Source organism: Hyla sarda, chromosome 1 (genome assembly GCF_029499605.1).
Source record: "Hyla sarda isolate aHylSar1 chromosome 1, aHylSar1.hap1, whole genome shotgun sequence".
In the NCBI taxonomy this organism is placed as follows: Eukaryota; Metazoa; Chordata; class Amphibia; order Anura; family Hylidae; genus Hyla; species Hyla sarda.
Window position 1 is genome coordinate 578,649,384 of NC_079189.1, and position 12,353 is coordinate 578,661,736.

A 12,353-nucleotide genomic window follows, 5' to 3' on the forward strand; every position below is an offset into this window, starting at 1 on the left:
CCCTGCTCTATACCTCCTACTGTGACATCACCCCTGCTCTATACCTCCTACTGTGACATCACCCCTGCTCTATACCTCCTACTGTGACATCACCCCTGCTCTATACCTCCTATTGTAACATCACACCTGCTCTATACCTCCTACTGTGACATCACCCCTGCTCTTTACCTCCTACTGTGACATCACACCTGCACTATACCTCCTACTGTGACATCACCCCTGCTCTATACCTCCTACTGTAACATCAAACCTGCTCTTTACCTCCTACTGTGACATCACCCCTGCTCTATACTCCTACTGTGACATCAGCCCTGCTCTATACTCCTACTGTGACATCACCCCTGCTCTATACCTCCTACTGTGACATCACCCCTGCTCTATACCTCCTACTGTGACATCACCCCTGCTCTATACCTCCTACTGTGACATCACCCCTGCTCTATACCTCCTACTGTGACATCACCCCTGCTCTATACCTCCTACTGTGACATCACCCCTGCTCTATACCTCCTACTGTGACATCACCTCTGCTCTATACCTCCTACTGTGACATCAGCCCTGCTCTATACCTCCTACTGTGACATCAGCCCTGCTCTATACCTCCTACTGTGACATCACCCCTGCTCTATACCTCCTACTTTGACTTCACCCCTGCACTCCTACAAAATTACCAGTGACTATCTCTCTGCTTTTTTTAAACATCATGTCCTTCTCGGTTTGTCCATCTCGGTGTGTGGTATTACCATATTTCCAGCAGCAATCTTGCTGTGTGGTATTACCATATTTCCAGCAGCAATCTTGCTGTCTTGGAGTTATACAAGAATCAGATCTGTCCTTCACTCCCTCTATTCAATCCCTTTCACATTCTTGCCACCTGCACCTCAAACACATCTCCAAAGTTTCTCACTATTGAAACCGCTAACAACTCTCATTATTGCTTTGACTATTCACTCCCGCCTTGACTATTGTAACTCTTTACTAATAGACCTTCCCTTCTTTAATCTCTCCCCTCTCCAGTCCATCCTCAATGCCGAAGCCAGATTCCTCTTCCTTTCCAGCCGTTACTCCAATGCCTCCCCCTGTGTCAGTCACTATACTGGTTACTTATTCTGTCCAGAATCGAGTACAAAATCCTCACACTCAACCACAAGTTCTCCCCAGTGCTACACCTCCCTCCATCTCCTCTCTCATCTCTCTCTACCATCCTACACTGCTCTCTACACCTCCCTACATCTCCTCTCTCATCTCTGTCTACCATCCTACACGGCTCTCTACACCTCCCTACATCTCCTCTCTCATCTCTCTCTACCATCCTACACGGCTCTCTACACCTCCCTACATCTACTCTCTCATCTCTCTCTACCATGCTTCACTGGCTCTCTGCACCTCCCTACATCTCCTCTCTCATCTCTGTCTACCATCCTACACTGCTCTCTACACCTCCCTACATCTCCTCTCTCATCTCTGTCTACCATCCTACACGGCTCTCTACACCTCCCTACATCTCCTCTCTCATCTCTGTCTACCATCCTACACAGCTTTCTGCACCTCCCTACATCTCCTCTCTCATCTCTCTCTACCATCCTACACGGCTCTCTACACCTCCCTACATCTCCTCTCTCATCTCTGTCTACCATTATACACGGCTCTCTTCACCTCCCTACATCTCCTCTCTCATCTCTGTCTACCATTATACACGGCTCTCTACACCTCCCTACATCTCCTCTCTCATCTCTGTCTACCATCCTACACGGCTCTCTACACCTCCCTACATCTCCTCTCTCATCTCTGTCTACCATTATACACGGCTCTCTTCACCTCCCTACATCTCCTCTCTCATCTCTGTCTACCATTATACACGGCTCTCTACACCTCCCTACATCTCCTCTCTCATCTCTGTCTACCATTATACACGGCTCTCTTCACCTCCCTACACCTCCTCTCTCATCTCTGTCTACCATCCTACACGGCTCTCTACACCTCCCTACATCTCCTCTCTCATCTCTGTCTACCATTATACACGGCTCTCTACACCTCCCTACATCTCCTCTCTCATCTCTGTCTACCATTATTCACGGCTCTCTACACCTCCCTACATCTCCTCTTTCATCTCTGTCTACCATCCTACACAGCTTTCTGCATCTCCCTACATCTCCTCTCTCATCTCTGTCTACCATTATACACGGCTCTCTACACCTCCCTACATCTCCTCTCTCATCTCTGTCTACCATCCTACACGTTCTCTCCGCTCTACTCATGATCTTAAACTAACATCTTCTATAATTCAAACCTCTCACTCCCGTCTCCAGGACTTTGCTTGTGCTGCACCAGTTCTCTGGAATGCGATACCCTGAACCCTCAGACTTATACCCCATATTCACAGTTTTGAACATTCCCCAAAGACACATCTCTTCAAAGAGGCAAATAATGTTATCAAATTGGTCTCCCCTACTATCACTACGTCCGTCCACTATCAATCAGCGATGCCTCCCTACGCTCTATGCACTTTAGACACTCAGAGATTGGCTGGTGACCGGATTGCCCGCTTTTTTACATTTTTTTTTATTTTTTATACGTGATCTCCCCTATTTATAAGGCTTGGCCAAATCTTTGTATTACTAAAGCACTTTCTGCCTTCTGTCTTAACACCACCCCTTGTGGGTAGGGTCCTCACTCCTCTTGTTTGTATATTTTAGTGTGTAAAATATATATTACTCAATGTGTGTATGGAGCTGGAGATATTTTGATGAACTTATGTCAACTAAAAATATAAGATGGTTAATTTGCCTAAATTCCCATTCAGGTCTATAGTTCTTCCAGTACCTTACTTCACAAGCTGTGCCTCTTTCTATTTTTGGCCTCTATTTTTGATCTCTTTATCACAGCTCAGCCCCACCCGAGGAAGGGATAGGAGTATGAGGTCGAGATATGAGGACTGGATATGCGTATGAGGACGGTATATGGGGACGGGATGTGAGTATGAGGACATTATGTGAGTATGAGGAAAGGATATGAGGATGGGATGTGAGTATGAGGACGGGATATGAGAAAGGGGCAGGAGCATGAGAAAGGGGCAGGAGCATGAGAAAGGGGCAGGAGCATGAGAAAGGGGCAGGAGCATGAGAAAGGGGCAGGAGCGTGAGAAAGGGGCAGGAGCGTGAGGAAGGGGCAGGAGCGTGAGGAAGGGGCAGGAGCGTGAGGAAGGGGCAGGAGCGTGAGGAAGGGGCAGGAGCGTGAGGAAGGGGCAGGAGCGTGAGGAAGGGGCAGGAGCGTGAGGAAGGGGCAGGAGCGTGAGGAAGGGGCAGGAGCGTGAGGAAGGGGCAGGAGCGTGAGGAAGGGACAGGAGCGTGAGGAAGGGATATGAGGATGTGGTGATGAGGACGGGATGTGAGGATGAGGAGGAGGACGGGATGTGAGGATGAGGATGAGGACGGGATGTGGGGATTAGGGCGGGATGTGACGACAGGTTATGAGGATGGGATGTGAGTATGATAGTGTCATTGTTACCTTTCCTTTCCCACAATATTTTATTAGGGAGACCAGGCAACATCGGGTACTCTGCTAGTGTCTGATACTTGTTTTAATTTGTACCCTCAGAATTGTAAAGTGCTGAAGAATTTGATGGCGCTAAAAATAAAACATTAGTATTATTATTATTATTATTATTATTATTATAATATAAAAAAGAAGGTGTTAAATGACAAATTCAGCTCAGCTACATCTCATCTGTGTGATCTCCACTGAACAGGATACTGCTAGTCACGAGGCTCTTTCAGTTAGGCGCGTGTAGATTGGTGAGCTGATTGTACGGGCGATTCTCAGAACATTATCACAAGTGTCCATATCGGGGTTCCATCTCTCTTCTGGTTTGCATTAGGTAGCTGCAGGGTGGGTGTTCAGGCTCTGGGTGAGGAAATAAAGAATACACCAGGGAGATAAGGCCTGGGTGACGTTACAGCACATGGTATAGATGCATTATCTGGGTCAGAGCTGCTGATGTGTACGAGCAAATTACTCCTTCGTATGTAGCAGCAGGGCTCGAGGATAGCATGGGGGACCAAGGTGAATGCTGAGGGGCAATTAACATATAGGTAATCCTACCACCCCACTCCTCAATGTACAACACACTTTACAGCAGTGTTTTCCAAACAGTGTGCCTCCGGCTGTTGCAAAGCTACAACTCCCAGCATGCCCGGACAGCCTCCGGCTGTCCGAGCATGCTGAGAGTTGTAGCTTTGCAACACCTGGAGACGCACTGTTTGGAAAACACTGCTGTAAAGTTATGTTTACAGTGTTTTTCTGTAGGCATGTATTGCACATTTCTTCGATTTTGGTAACCTGTAGTAACAAAACTTATGCCTCCCGTTGAATAGTTTTGTTGTGTACTTGTGTTATATATTAGTGTATTTTTATTTGTTTTGACTCAATACTATAATGTAGGTGCTGCATGAACTTAGTAGTTTAGCATTGTTTGTTATTGTTTTGGGGCATTATATGGTTCTCATGTGCTTAGGGTGTGCTACAAATATGGAGGGACTGTATTTTTAACGATATATATATAGTGTATACAAAAAAAGAAAATTGCAGCAGCACACATTGGTCAAAAAAATTGAGGCTCTTAGCGCACTTTTTGATCAAAACGTGTCCCCCATCCACCACGGGGAGGTGGCCTCATTTAGGATGGGACCCTAGCACAAATTCTGAGCCTAACACTCAATTATCCACTCACCTCTGCTGGGCATATAGCCTCTGACTGGGTGACATGCTGGATCCATTTAAAACTCCACCTGTGAAAAGGGGGGAGGGGTGCACAGCTAAAGAGGGTGCCATTTCCCCCTGAATTGTACATACAAGAAAAAAGAAAGATGGCTAGATAGCTAGATAGCTAGATAGATAGATAGATAGATAACAAAAAAAAGGATAAGTTGGCCAGCACATACTGGTACCAAACTATTGCATGAACCCGGATACAGGTGCACGCTGCTAGGCTAAATATACACAAGCAGGAGAATACAGCAGCACACTGCTAGCGCAAAGATACAGATAAAACATTAAATGCTATATTGCTACAATGAAAAATTGAGGTGCTTTGCTCACCATTTGGCCAAATAGTTTGGACCATCCCGCCAGTGCTGCGGAGTCGGACAAAATTTTGGGTACCTGGAGTCGGAGTCGGCGAACAATGCACCGACGACGACGACTACTAAATTTAGATTGGAATTTAAAAGAAAGCAAGTTTAAATGTCCCAATTCACAAAAAGTTATAATTAATGACTTCTCAACTGTAAGAATAAAGACCAATGCATGCAGTGCGTCACGTAACCGCAAAACGAACACGTTAAGTGACCATGAAGAAGCATGCTTTTCATGTGCTTCACTATATGGCATGCAATGCACAATTAGGAGCGGCAATACTTATACTTTCCATAGTGTTGTGTTCTGCTGTTACAGGGAACCCATGGGTAACCTAGCCTCTCACTGATAAGGGATTAAGTAAATATGTTTTTTGCAGGATTAGAGACACTTGTATAAGTGAAGGGAATGGAGGGTCAATAGTTCAAGACTGAAGCTGTAAACCAATGGCAAAACTGCTGCCAGTCAGCTAAGGCTATAAAAACTTGTAAACTCCGATTGTTAGCTTAAACTTTAAACATGACTATGGGATTCTACTAGGGAAATCATGTTTTATAATAAATGCCCCTTCCTGGATCCTCCCACTGCCCTATCTTCAGCAGCAGATCAGCACACAAAAAGGAGACGGCAGCAGCTTCTGCCCAACTACCTCTCTCTGCTAGAAGAGCTTAGAAGCACTTGGTGGAACAGCTTCTTGAATTGAACTGTAAGTGTTTATAAATACATTTGCATATTAACACAGAGGAGTCGGAGTCGGAAGTACAAAAAACTGCAGAGTCGGAACATTTATCTACCGACTCCACTGCCCTGCATCCCACCACGATAAGGTGACCTCATTGGGACGGACCCTACACTATGAATGTGCCTCTGTGCAGTTAGTTACCAGGCTTGTAAGGTTATAAGATGGGTGGGGTGCAGGGGTATATATCTCCAAAAAATAAAGGGAACACTTAAACAATACAATGTAACTCCAAGTCAAAAACGCTTCTGTGAAATCACACTGTCCACTCAGGAAGCAACACTGACAATCAATTTCACATGCTGTTGTGCAAATGGAACAGACAACAGGTAGAAATTATAAGCAATTAGCAAAACAACCCCAATAAAGGAGTGGTTCTGCAGGTGGTGACCACAGACCACTTCTCAGTCCCTATGCTTCTTGGCTGATGTTTTGGTCACGTTTGAATGCTGGTGGTGCTTTCAATCTAGTGGTAGCATGAGACTGAGTCTACAACCCACACAAGTGGTTCAGGTAGGGCAACTCATCCAGGATGGCACATCAATGCGAGCTGTGGCTAAAAGGTTTGCTGTGTCTGTCAGCATAGTGTCCAGAGCATGGAGGCGCTACCAGGAGACAGGTATCAGGACGTCAGGAAACGTGGAGGAGGCCGTAGGAGGGCAACAACCCATCAGCAGGACCTCTGCCTTTGTGCAAGGAGGAGCAGGAGGAGCACTGCCAGAGCCCTGCAAAATGACCACCATCAGGCCACAAATGCACGTGTCCACTCAAACGGTCAGAAACAGACTCCATGAGGGTGGTATGAGGGCCCGACGTCCACAGGTGGGGGTTGTGCTTACAGCCCAACAAAATGCAGGACGTTTGGCATTTGCCAGAGAACATAAAGATAAGCAAATTCGTCATTAGCGCCCTGTACTCTTCACAGATGAAAGTAGGTTCACACTGAACACATTTGAGAGACGTGACAGAGTTTGGAGACGCCGTGGAGAACGTTCTGCTGCCGGCAACATCCTCTAGCATGACCGGTTAGGCGGTGGGTCAGTAATGGTGTGGGATGGCATTTCTTTGGGGGGGGGCGCACATCCCTCCATGTGCTTGCCAGAGGTAGCCTGACTGCCATTAGGTACCGAGATGAGATCCTCAGACCCCTTGTGAGACCATATGCTGGTGTAGTTGGCCCTGGGTTCCTCCTAATGAAAGACCATGCTAGACCTCATGTGGCTGGAGTGTGTCAGCAGTTTCTGCAAGAGGAAGGCATTGATGCTATGGACAGGCCCGCCCGTTCCCCAGACCTGGATCCGATTGAGCACATCTGAGACATCATGTCTCGCTCCATCCACCAATGCCATGTTGCAGCACAGACTGTCCAGGAGATGGCGGATCAGGAGCATCCCCAGGCATTGTAGGGAGGTCATACAGGCACGTGGAGGCCACACACACACTACTGAGCCTCATTTTGACTTGTTTTAAGGACATTACATGAAAGTTGGATCAGCCTGTAGTGTGGTTTTCCACTTTGATTTTGAATGTGACTCCATGTCCAGACATCCATAGGTTGATAAATTTGATTTCCATTGATACTTTTTGTGTGATTTTGTTGTCAGCACATTCAACTTTGTAAAGACAAAAGTATTTCATACGATTCAACACGATGTGTTGTCTTAGTGTTCCCTTTATTTTTTTTGAGCAGTGTGTGTGTGTGTGTGTGTGTGTGTGTGTGTGTGTGTGTGTGTATATATATAAAAATATATATACACACATTGCTTTTTATTTTTGCACTATAGATACAGTGGGGATCAAAAGTTTGGTCACCCTAGGTAAAAATTTGTATTAATGTGCATAAAGAAGCCAAGGAAAGATGAAAAAATCTCCAAAAGGCATCAAATTACAGATTAGACATTCTTATAATATGTCAACAAAAGTTAGATTTTATTTCCATCATTTACACTTTTAATATAACAGAAAACAAAAAAATGGCATCTGCAAAATTTTGGGCACCCTGCAGAGTTAATATCTAGTACTGCCCCCTTTGGCAAGTATCACAGCTTGTAAATGCTTTTTGTAGCCAGCGAAGAGTCTTTCAATTCTTGTTTGAAGTATCTTTGCCCATTCTTCCTTACAAAAGTCTTCCAGTTCTTTGAGATTTCTGGGCTGTCTGTCACACACTGCTCTTTTAAGGTCTATCCATAGATTTTCAATTCTGTTGAGGTCAGTAGATTGTGAAGGCCATGGCAAAAGCTTCAGTTTACGCCTCTTGATGTAATCCCCCGTGGATAACGAGGTGTGTTTAGGATCATTATCCATTTGTAGAAGCCATCCTCTCTTTAACTTCAGCTTTTTCACAGATGGCATCAAGTTAGCATCCAAAATTTGCTGAAATTTTATTGAATTCATTTTTCCTTCTACTCGTGAGATGTTCCCTGTGCCACTGGCTGCTATACAACCCCAAAGCATGATTAATCCACCCCCATGCTTAGCAGTTTTCATTAAATTCTGTTCCCCCTTCTTCTCCAAACGTACCTTTTCTCATTCCGGCCAAAAAGTTCAATTTTAACCTCATCGGTCCACAGAACTTGTTTCCAAAATGCATCAGGCTTGTCTATATGTTCATTTGCAAAGTTCAAACGCTGATTTTTGTGGTGAGGACGTAGAAGAGGTTTTCTTCTGATGACTCTTCCATGAAGACCATATTTGTACAAGTATGTCTTTATAGTGGAATAGTGTACCACAACTCCAGTGTCTGTCAGATCTTTCTGGAGGGATTGTGCAGTCAAACGTGGGTTTTGAATTGTTTTTCTCACAATCCTGCGAGCTGTTCTGTCTGATATTTTTCTTGATCTTCCAGATCTTGCTTTAACTTCCACTGTTCCTGATGACTGCCATTTCTTAATTACATTCCGAACAGAGGATATTGACATCTGAAAACGTTTTGCTATCTTCTTATAGCCTTCTCCAGCTTTGTGAGCATCAACTATTTTCAGTTTCAGATTTCTAGACAACTGCTTAGAAGAACCCATGGTGCTGATTGTTGGGGCAAGGTCAGATGAGTCTGGGCATTTAAAACCTTTCAGATTGACATCACCTGGTCTTCCCAGATGATGATTGAGAACAATCCATGACACTGGCGGGTCTCAGCTTTGCAAAGGGGGCAGTGCATGCTATAAATTCTGCAGGGTGCCCAAACTTTTGCAGACAAAATTTTTTTGTTTTCTGTTATTTTGAAAGTGTAAATGATGGAAATAAAATCTAACTTTTAGGCAGTGAAGGGGTAAAGCGCCAGCACATACGGAACTAGGCAGCTGAAAGTGGCGTGCAGCGACACACAGGACAGGACTCTACGTAAAGCCTATAGCGGAGGTGCGTAGCCAAGCAGATAACGAATATAGGAACAGAGAAAAGACAGGAGCCGCACTCACCAGGATGGTCTTTATTGTATTACGGTCATTCTGCGATGACAACAGGCGGGGGAGGTGAGTGGAGGACGGGGACCCAGAACAATTTGTTTCGTGCGACCAAGCACACTTCCTCTAGCCGGCTAGAGGAAGTGCGCTTGGTCGCACGAAACAACTTGTTCCGGGTCCCCGTCCTCCACTTACCTCCCCCGCCTGTTGTCATCGCAGCATGACCGGAATGCAATAAAGACCATCCTGGTGAGTGCGGCTTCTGTCTTTTCTCTGTTCCAAAATCTAACTTTTTTTGACATATTATAAGAATGTCTAATCTGTAATTTGATGCCTTTTGGAGATTCTTCCATCTTTCTTTGGCTTTTTTATGCACATTAATATAAATTTTTCCCTGGGGTGCCCAAACTTTTGATCCCCACTGTGTATATGTATGTGTATATATATATATATATATAAGTTTTTTTTTATATATATAATATGTTTTTGTTTTTTTTTCACTATTGATGCTATATATTTTTATATATAAAGTTATATTTTAATAACTACTAGTTGAGTACCCTGCATTGCCTGTTTTTTCCTTCCAAATCATTTATGGGGAGGAAAATCAACAAAGGAGGAAGCTTTTGATTTCATATCCTATCCTCATATATTGTTCCCATATCCCTTCCTCATATCTCTACTTCCTGTCCCGTCCCCATATCCCGTCCTCAGGTGCTACTGATTTGTGATGAAGATATTGTAAGCTGAAAATAGAAGGGGACGTGGCTTTGTGGACTGGCCGTGGTTTGCAAGCCAGACAGATGCACAAAAAGGGTAGATAATTAAAGGGGTGTGGCTTAAACAGTGGTCGTGTCTTTGTGAGATGGGGTGTGGCTTGCAAGCTTGATGGTCACATTCACCAGGAGATGCAGAGCCGAGTAAGTTACTGGAAGTCCCATATACTTGCATGGGACTTTAAACAAAAACCCATCTTTTATATAAGGGTGTAGGTAAAGGTTAATTTAACTATCATATATTTTTAGTGACCAAGTATTATCGAAATATTATCTCCAGCCATTTGGAAGTTATGCAGTAACCTATATTTATCATAGACTTGTATGGGACTTTAAACAAAAACCCCAACCCTGGTAAATGGGGGTGAGTAAAGGTTAAATTACCTATCCTTTGTTTGCTGGAACATACACACACACACACACACACACACACACACACACACACACACGTTGAGTTTAATATATATATGTATATACATACAGTAAAAAGAAGTGGAAGAGCAGCACATAAAAATTAAATACAGAAAATGCATATATATCTTTTTTGTATTTTTGCACTATATATGTATGATCCTTTTTTTGTACTATATATTCTTTTTGTGCATTGCATGCTCACTATGTGCTATTATGGGGTTGTTGTATGATGATGATGGGATTTATGCACAGTACACAGCATTCTTATTTTAGGGCACATTCACACACGCACAAGATCTGCTGCAGATTTGATGCTGTGCTAAATAGTTTACATTGAAATCTGCAGCAGATCCTGTACATGTTAAGGTACCCTTAGGGTTTATATGGTTCTCTTGTTAGAATAGGATGTAGTACTATTATGTAGGTTTTATATGGTGTTATTATTTTTGCTCTGTATTATGTGGTTCTCCTGTGTGTTCAGAGTGTACTAGTGGTATAGAGCTGGTGCTGGATGGTGGTAGTTATCTTGAACTATGTATTACAGTTTAGTTGGACTTTTTATGACACTATTCAGTGTTGATGGTTAAAGGGGTACTCAGCCCCTAGACATCTTATCCCCTATCCAAAGGATAGGGGATAAGATGTCAGATCGCCGCGGTTCCGCTGCTGGGGAGCCCTGGGATCCCCGCTGCGGCACCGCGCTATCATTACAGCACAGAGTGAGTTCGCTCTGCACGTAATGACGACCGGAGCATCGTTACGTCACAGCCCCGCCCCTTTCAATACAAGTCTATGGGAGGGGGCGTGGCGGTCGTCACGCCCCCTACTATAGACTTGCATTAAGGGGACGGGCCGTGATGTCACGAGGGGCTCCATCCCCTGTATCGCCCGTCATTACGCACAGAGCGAACTCGCTCTGTGCTGTAATGATAGCGCAGTGCTGCAGCGGGGATCCTGGGGGTCCCCAGCAGCGGGACCGCGGCGATCTGACATGTTATCCCCTATCCTTTGGATAGGGGATAAGATGTCTAGGGGCGGAGTACCCCTTTAAGTTCCATTATGTAGGCCTTTAAAGGGGTACTCCACTGGAAAACATTTTTTTTAAATGAACTGATGCCGGAAAGTTAAACAGATTTGTAAATTAAAATGCATAGGAGAGGCGCCAATGTCTGGCACTGCTAGGGCACTATGTTCGGATGCAGGATGTAGTGGGCAACTTGTGTGAGAATTGTATAGAGGTGTAGGGTTGTGCTCTGGTTTAAAGTATACAGCAAATAATCCAAACTTCTCGATCCAAGGATATTAAGGAAAAACCGGCACTCACCCGTCTTCTCTCTAATTTTCTTTCTTTATTGCAAAATACTCACAGATAAAAAACGTAGATGGGGGGGAGGGATCAACATTGGGGGGGGGGGGGGGGTACACATACAGGCGACAGGTTCTGTTTCACTCAGCTGGCGAGCTTCCTCTGGCCATGCAGGTCTGGAGACTGAACTGGTTCTTATACAGGTGAGAGGTGGACCTAGAAAGGATCCGACCCGCCCACCTGCTCTGATGTGATAGGTGTGAACTCAATGGCTCACACCATTGGCTGTAGATCGCCATTTTGTTCAACACATCAGAAGATCACAGTGCATACATATAAATACAACATATTTTAATAGGTATTTAAAAACAAAGGGCATAATCCACTTTCTCGTTCAGACCCAAGGGGCCCGCTGCGGCAGCACGTATGATCCAATGGGTTTCACGTTGTAATAGAAATTTATCTAAATTTCTACCAGGCTTAGGTCTAATTCTCTCTATACCAGAAAAGTTAAGTGATCTGTCTTCCCCCCGTGGAACTCGACCACATGGGAAATCAGGCGAGGCGCTCGTTTTAAAGTACGA

General features: G+C 44.6%; 1 protein-coding gene and 1 long non-coding RNA gene across 4 annotated transcripts in view; one reads left to right on the plus strand and one right to left on the minus strand.

Moving 5' to 3' along the window:
- Positions 1-12,353, plus strand: part of RAB27B (RAB27B, member RAS oncogene family) — a 293,415-nt gene that overhangs the window by 69,098 nt on the left and 211,964 nt on the right. The gene's annotated exons all lie outside the window — the stretch shown is intronic.
- On the minus strand, positions 3,705-5,204 carry LOC130294731 (uncharacterized). Its single transcript, XR_008848610.1, has 3 exons — positions 5,098-5,204; positions 4,730-4,787; positions 3,705-3,903 (listed from the first exon to the last, which is right to left on the minus strand). It is a non-coding gene; the product is annotated as an uncharacterized LOC130294731 (long non-coding RNA).